The sequence below is a fragment of the Miscanthus floridulus genome, chromosome 18 (assembly GCF_019320115.1).
Source record: "Miscanthus floridulus cultivar M001 chromosome 18, ASM1932011v1, whole genome shotgun sequence".
NCBI lineage: Eukaryota > Viridiplantae > Streptophyta > Magnoliopsida > Poales > Poaceae > Miscanthus > Miscanthus floridulus.
In genome coordinates, this window is record NC_089597.1 from 12,066,136 (window position 1) to 12,073,734 (window position 7,599).

The window sequence follows — 7,599 nt, forward strand, 5'->3', positions numbered from 1 at the left end:
GCGTGCCAACTGATAACTTATTTGCGTGTAGTATGTCTTTAGATTTTTTATATATAAAAAAAATCTTGTGCTACCCCTGTCCCTAAAAGATGTAACTATGGGTTGCGTGCTACTTTAAATACTTCACATTTGATCAAGTTTCTAATAAATAATATTCACATCTATGGCTCTAAATTAATTCATTATAAAAATATATTTTGTAATTAATCTAATGATATTTATTTTATATTATAAATATTTATATTTTTTTATCTATAATTGATCAAAGGTGATATACTAAAACATAATATGTTCTAGAATTATATTCTTTTGCAAGATGGAGGGAGTATTTGATACCTCATCTATATACAACATATCTCTATATCTATCTAATATTAAAAGTAGGATCGTTTCCATCTGTCGTCTCTTCCACTCAATGACAAGTGGGCTTGAACCCCTCCTGTGTCTGTCTCATAGCCACTCAAGACTCCTCTCATATCGTTTGGAGTTCGTGTTCATCTAATGGTCCAGATTATTAAAATGGCTCGTTAACGGATACTGTGCGAAAAATCTACAGCCTATTTGTTTGGCTGTGGCTACAGTGTCGTTTTGTTTTATTTTATTTGGTAATAACTGTCCAGTCGTTGACTAATTAGGCTCAAAACGTTCGTCTCGCAAAATACAACCAAACTGTACAATTAGTTTTTGATTTCGTCAACATTTAGTACTCCATGCATGTACCGTAAGTTTGATGTGACGGGGAATCTTCTTTTTGCATAGTGTCAAAGTTGGAAATTTAGTGGAACTAAACATGGTCTTAATTTAAGTTGTTAGGATGTATAGGGATGGGCTGAATTGACAGTTTTGGTGACAAACTTATTTAAAGTTGTGGGCCTACTTATACAAAAATGTTTCTTAATTATAATAAAAAAAAAGTAGGCTAATGTTTTATTGGGTTTGGGTTTTTCCCTCATGTTTCAACACGCAGATATATTTTCTAGTATAGTATAGTTTTTTTTTTTAAGTTTGTCACAATGTTACTGCAAGGATTACGGTCTGGACCTTAAACGGGAATGTGTACGAGCCCGCAAAATAGGTTGATTTGTAAGCGAATTTGGCCACTTAAAATTGGCCTGTTTTTTAGGTTCATCGAGCTAGGGAAGAGGATCCCCACCCCACCTGAAAATTGGGCATCGAATTGGCCTATTTTTGGGGGGCTCACGGACGCGCTGGTGCTTGCACCCCCCCAACTTAAAAAGAGTGTGAAATAATGGTCAAATAAATTTTACTCGAACAATGCGATGGATTAGTAGTAATGCAGGTTTGGGAGAAGAGTAATGGGAAAGAGAAAAAAAAGGAGTTTGTAGGCGTGAGGATGTGGAGGTGGAATAATGCTAATCATCAGGACAGAAGGACCAATGGACCGTCATCGATCAGTTGGTGTGAGGACAATGCAGGAGGATTTATGTATGTGTGTAATCGGTTGTTGAGCTGTTGAGGGCCGGCCTCCTCACATGTGATGTGAGTATCTGAACGTGCAGATGAGGAAGCAACACGCACACACCGTGCAGAAGTGAGGACAAGGCTATGATTATGGAACATGCTACATGCATGGGTGTTGTGACGACATGCATGCTGTTGTTGTCCTCTCGCGCGAGGCAGCTTATTCACTCAACTCAACTACCAACAACAACTCCTCTGCCTCCCCTCTTCTGTTAGCGTTTCATAAGTTGGATCGGATCTAGGAGATGCAATGGTTTATCTGCAATTACACACAAGCGACATTTGCCACTTGTGTGTTGTTATGTCTTATATATATATCATATGACCACATTCGTCCACGCACGCCAACTGCATTTCCCGGCCAGGTTCAATGGACCTACCGATTCAAGACTGGACCGTCGTCGTCCGTACCAGCTCTTTGAATGACTGGTCGAATTTGACGGTGTGTTTTCTCTCTGTCTCTGGTAGCCCGGTGTTTGGTTTCTCCCCCGATGGGATGGTACTCCTCCTGAACACGCACGATGGTCCATCAGATCTCTCTGACAAAGTCAACCTCAAATCGAGTGTGCAGAGATTGTCCACGGAGGGACATACCCTGCATGCGTTGCGTTGCGTGCAGCACAACAACATAACTTGTTGTAGATCTGGACATTTAGTAAGGACACGACGACCCTTTTTCCTCTAGTGTTTGGTTGAAAGCCTCGCGAGATAAAATCAGCCCCGAGAGAGAGACTATTCCACGAGAATTCTCCTTGCCCACGCGGCTCCTCTTCTGAAAACCTCAATACCATACCAATGGGAGTTTCCCAAAATTCATCAAACACAGCCTTACATTGCTTCCACGAAATGCAACCATGGGAGTTTTCCACACAAACTGTGCTCATGCTCCCTGGCCACGGTTACAATTCACACGCTGCAGTGCAGTCGTACGTGTCTCATCGCTTCCAATATATATAATTTCTCCAAATCAGAGAGAGACATATAATAGGCTTACTGTATAGTTTATTTTCTTTTTCCTTCTTGCGAGCTATTTGAGAGCTTATTCTTTGCCAGAGATTTGCTTCGTTTTAAACTTTGATCGAGTGCGTAACTTATGCAGAGGTCGGAATAAAACTTCCTTCTTCTAAGGAAAAAGAGACGTGCAGTGCATTTGTAAACAAATATCAATTGCGGCTGATTCCATTACGTTTGCATCAGACCAGCTGACAAGCTAGAGAAGCAAGTATGAAAGCAACGCAGATGAATATGCCCTTTTGGACGGTTCCTCGTTGCCATCAGGGATGGAGCGGAATCTGAACCTGAACCTGACTGAGCCAGCTGCACCTGCACGGCCTCCAATCCAATCAGGTTGGAGCAGCATTCAAGCGGCTGGGGCCCCTGCCGCTACGGTACCTGTCACTCCACGTCTCTTTAGGCCCCGTTTAGTTCCGAAAATTTTTGGCTTTTTGACGACTGTAGCACTTTCGTTTGTATTTGGCAACAATTGTCTAATTATGGACTATTTAGGCTTAAAAGATTCGTCTCACGATTTCTCGGCTAACTGTGTAATTAGTTTTTTTTCGTTACTCCATGCATATACCGCAAGATTCGATGTAACAGGGAATCTTGAAAAATTTTGGGTTTGGGGTTGCATCTAAACAGGCCCTTAGCTGATGAATGGTCAAGCCCTCAAGGGCTCTGCTTTGCTTTGCTGGCTAGCTGCTGCATGTTGTGCTTTGACGAACGAGATGAGTTCCAGGCCAGCCAGCAACTGCAACACTACTGCCGTCCATGAACATAAACAGGGACCTACCTTTGCTTATTGTGCTCTACTCCTACCGGCAAAGCCTGGTAGATTAGATATGCTGCCTGTGTGCTAGCTGCTGTATCGTCACTGCTCTCTGGCTCTGAATTCTCACTCAGCGAGACTGAACCTCAATTGAAGAGGCTTTCGATTTTATTGTTAGCTTCCAGTTGCCCTACATCACCCTCACTCATCTGTCAACACACACCCTCCAGTCTACTGAATTTAGATACAAACCTGAGAGAGATAGGGCATGGGATGTGGCAGGGGATCCAAAGAGTAGAACGAGGAACCCCAAGGAATCTCTACAAGGTTCTACAAGTACAGATAGGAGGCTTCAAGAGTAGAGGAAGGACAGAGACGCCAGAAGAGGAAGATGGAGTTGTTCTCTGAAAGTCTGAATCATTCTCCCCCCTTCCAATCTTCGGCTGCTGCCGCCGCCGGCTTTGTAGTGCGGCAGCACTAGGGCCCTGACGTCCGGACGCCTGTGTCCGTCCGAACGCCCCCGGCTGCTCCGCCCCATCCGCTTGGATTCGCGCGCCGCCCGCGCCAGCTCCGTTTCCCGCGTCCGCATCCGAACCGCATGCTATAGATCCGCTGCCCACGCTGCTTGGATGACTCGCCCCCGCCTCTACCACACCGGTGCGGCACCCGTCTCTTCCAGGCCGCCCGGAAAACTCATCTCCGCCTCTTCCACAACAACACCGCGCGACCTATGTCTCCTCCCACACCGTCGGCAGCGGCCTACGCCTCCTCCAAGCGTCAGTGGCCGCGACTTGGCCCTTCCCGTCCTCATGGACACCAACGCCGGCGGTCTGCACTTGCAACATGAAACAGTCAAATGCAACATACATTTGAAACAGATAAAACATTTGGGACATACGCTTGCAACATGTGTGTGAAACATATGCAACATCTAGATAGCAACATGAAAAAATACTTACTGCAACATAAACTGAAACAACTGAAACATTTGGAACATATTGTTGCAACATATGTGTGAAAACATATGAGATAAAAACGATTGCAACATACATCTACAAACAGATGAAACATTTTGAATAAATGCTTGCAACATGCTTCTGAAACAAATGCAACATCCCCTGATCTACTTTTGCAACATCCATAAGAAACAATTGCAACATACCTTTGAAATTGTTGTAAAAAAAACATACCTTTAAAACGACTGAAACATACATTTGCAACATAGGGAATATGAAGCTTGGGCCGATCGATTCCAGGCGTCGGGTCGGAGCCAGCGGCGAGCGGCGGCGCACGAGTACCACCGCCACCAGCACCACTAGTACCGGGCTTGGCTCGGCGGCGACGGTGGGGGATGGGGAGCGAGGAGAGCCATCCACTTCCCTGCAACACCACCGCGCCACCTCCATGGATCTCGCCGGGGTGAGGAAGAGGGCTATCGGATCTGCGAGCGTTGGGGCTCCGGGTGGGGTAGTGTCGATGTTTGACCACCGATAGCCTACCACGGGGTCCCCGGGGCAGTATATTCGGGCTTCAGCGTATGCAGAACTCGACGGTTAATGCAGGAGACAGTCGATTTATCCTGGTTCGGGCCCCCGATCTTTGATCGAGTAATAGCCCTACGTCCAGTCAGCGCGAGCCTTTGTGTTGGATTGATTGTAAAGTGTTGTGTTGTACAATCGTTGTCTTGAACTTTGTCAATTGTGACCTGACCTACCTATCTAAGGAGCCCTGCCCTCCTTTATATAGTCAGGAGACCAGAGTCCTAGTCGGTTTATAATGTAGAGTCCTAGTAGGATTACATGATAGTATTACTACTAGGATTACATGGGAGGAATCCTAATCAAACTAGATCTCCTCTCTTCCTTGCGGGGTATCCCGTGGGTCCCACATCGACAAGCCCCGAGCACTTCATGGTTGAACTCCGGAAGCCTTGTCTTGTTCCTTCAGGTCTTGCCAAGCAGGAACAAGCGTCGTCCGAGTGTTTTCTTGAGTGAAACCGTGTAGCGTTTTTTGGAATCTTCGAGTGGTGTGTGCTTTTTTAAAGAAAAAGTATACCCATTTGGGTGTAGCCCCCGAGCCTCTTACTATTTGGAACAAAGAGCTGGAGGATCTTGTCTTGAAGTTGCTCTGATTCTTACCCGGGTTCTTTATAAAAAAGAACTCGAGTATAGCTCGGTCCGGGTTCTTTTTGTCGTGAGGCCTTGAAGTGGTAAGTCTTGAAGAAGTCTTCTGAGTGATGTGCACTTTTTTGAAGAAAAAGTGCACTCACTGAGTGTAGCCCCCGAGCCTCTTGCTATTTGGAACAAAGAGCTGGAGGGTCTTGAATCTCATGTTGTTTGTAAACTGCGTCTTGAAGATTTAGCCCCCGAGCATCAGCTTGCGAGTACTTGGACATGAGCTGTCGAGTAGTTGGTCACCGCAGCCACAGTAGTCGGGAACTGTGATGAGTAGTTTTTGCGGCGTCCGCCCCCGAGCTTATGCGCCAGGTGAGCCAGAGGAACCACGTCGAGTACTTATTGGCACTTAGCCCCCGAGCTTGGAAGCTAGCAGAGCCACTGGAGATGTTCCGAGTAGTAATTGGTGCTTAGCCCCCGATTTCGGGAACTAGTCTGTGCCTTTGGATGTACGCTTAGCGTCCTGGGGCGTCGTCGCCGAATCTTGTTATGAAAGAAAAGATGCATACATTATGTAGTATATTTGTAGAATATTGAAACTACTAAAATTTATTCAGTGATTAATATAAACATTTTGTGTCACGCTCTTATTTCGGTCATATCTCTCCCGAGTAGTTAGCCTGTTACGTTTAGGCTCTCAGTCCCCGTTTAGCCGCAGCCACTGCGTGTGTGAGATCTTTGTCTCGTATACGCGTACGGGCACTGCCATTTGCACAGCTGAGATCTTTGTCTCGTGTATGTGTGCTGGCACTTAGGCGTAACTGGTGCACCTGAGGCTTTCACGAATTAAGGCGTGTTCTACTCAAGGAGATTATCAATGGCTAAAAGAAGACAAAAGTGAGTAGTCGGCGAGAGCGCGATTGCGCATTGAAGTGTAGCTCTACATGCGGAGAACAAGCCGGAAAATTAATTAGAAAAGTGACTTAGCTTATACATGGACGATTGTCGACGTAGCCTTGGCGGATTCCCGTATATGCTTGTAGATTGCTTTTGTTCGTGACGGATCATGGTTGGCTGGCATGCCTCACGCACGGCACGCGTTGATGCAGGCATGACGATTTGAACGAACTTGTTTTTGTTGAGAGCATGCACAACACCGAGTACTTGGGCATGCAGCCGAGTAGTTGACGACGCTCTGCTCTCTGAGCGTCCCTTGCTCGTCGTTGAGTTCTTTGGCTGTTAGTTTCATCCCCAGGGGCGTTGGCGGATAGTTCGTCTTTGGGATACTTCATCCGGGTGTCGTTCCTGATGGGGAGTTCTCTGTTGTTGATGTTGATCGCTAGTTCCTGCTCCGTCCGCTGAAGAGATTATGGTAAAGAGTTCTCTGTCCGGGGAGTAGCTTCTAGAGCTTGAGGTTATGACTTCGTGGAACCATCTTCTTCACGGATTGGTGATAATGGAGTACCCTCTTGGTATGGGAGGATATCCCAGTAGACAAATCTGCCTTGCGGTGTTGATGTGATACCAGGCCCTGCTGCGGTCCTGATAAAGGGGATTCTTCAAGAGAGTCCGAGTCGTAGTCGTGGTCGTAGTCCTCAATTGACTCTAATCCGGATTAGATCTTGAGTAGAGCCGCTTGAAGGACCATGGCCGCGTTTCGGAGTCCAAACGGGAATTGACTCAGAGTGGTATCCGATCCGCACGATGGTTGGGTTGCCTGCTCGTGAGGACCAGTCCGAGTTGTTATGGAGTCCGAATTGTACTCGAACTTGGTTTTGTTCAGATCGAAAATTTGGTTGAATCTTTCGATGAAATCTTCCGCAGCTTGTTGACAGGAGTTGTCGTCGAGATGCTTCTCCTCCGAGGCCTCCACGATGTAGCGGTGGAAGCTTCCAGTGCCATCAGCGACGTAGACCAAGAGCCAAAGATGAACGTCGTGCCGGCTTCGAACGTAAACGTAGGCTTGATGATGATTTGAGCCATCGAACTTGCGCGGAGAATTTTGGTCATCGCCTGCCGACCCATGAACCGAAGATGAAGGTTGATCCCGTTGAGAAGATCATGCTATCGAGGTTCATCGAGCTCTCGGATGCAAAGTCGCCGAAAGCCCCTACCTGGCGCGCCAGCTGTCGATGTTTGACCACCGATAGCCTGTCATGGGGGTCCCCGGGGCAGTATGTTTGGGCTTCAGTGTATGCAGAACTCGACGGTTAACGCAGGAGACAGTCGATTTAT